Genomic DNA, 601 nt, shown 5'->3' with positions numbered 1-601 from the left:
CAACATTCTGGGCTTACCACATAAGGGCCATTCGGTCTGAGACACCGACCCGTGGTCATGCTGTGTAGAGAAAAATTCGCAACGGAACGCGGTACAGAACAGTCGAGGAATGGACCTCGAGGAGCTGAACGACTGCTTCTCGACCGAGATCGTAGAATAGCCGCTCGCCCGCCGCTGCGCCGACCGGTCCGCTCGAACCGACGTGCTCTCTTATAGTAACCAAACGGGCGGCCGCGACGACCGCGGCGCCGGCCGCTCAGCACGGGCGCTTATGGTGGTAAACTGCCGCGCGTACAGACCAACCGGCCGGGCTGCTGGTACTTAGCCGCTGAAACTATGGTCGATTCGAACATATATTAACATACGATTTTTATTCGATAAATCGTTATTGTACATATTAAACGTTAGTTTCCACCGAAAGAAAAATTTTTTAGAATTTTTTTTTTCCAAAAATTGCAAGAGTAAACTTTTTTAATATTCGATTTAAAAATTTTTAAATGCTTAATCCTTACATTAAACTACTGGGAGAACTCAGAAATCATAATGAAAAAAATTACAAAAATTTATTTTTCTCAGAAACTCCGAAAAACAGAGTGGTCGA

This window comes from Nomia melanderi, unplaced genomic scaffold (genome assembly GCF_051020985.1).
Source record: "Nomia melanderi isolate GNS246 unplaced genomic scaffold, iyNomMela1 scaffold0334, whole genome shotgun sequence".
Taxonomy (NCBI): Eukaryota; Metazoa; Arthropoda; class Insecta; order Hymenoptera; family Halictidae; genus Nomia; species Nomia melanderi.
The sequence above is the reverse complement of the archived record's forward strand: the minus strand, read 5'-3'. Positions refer to the sequence as shown.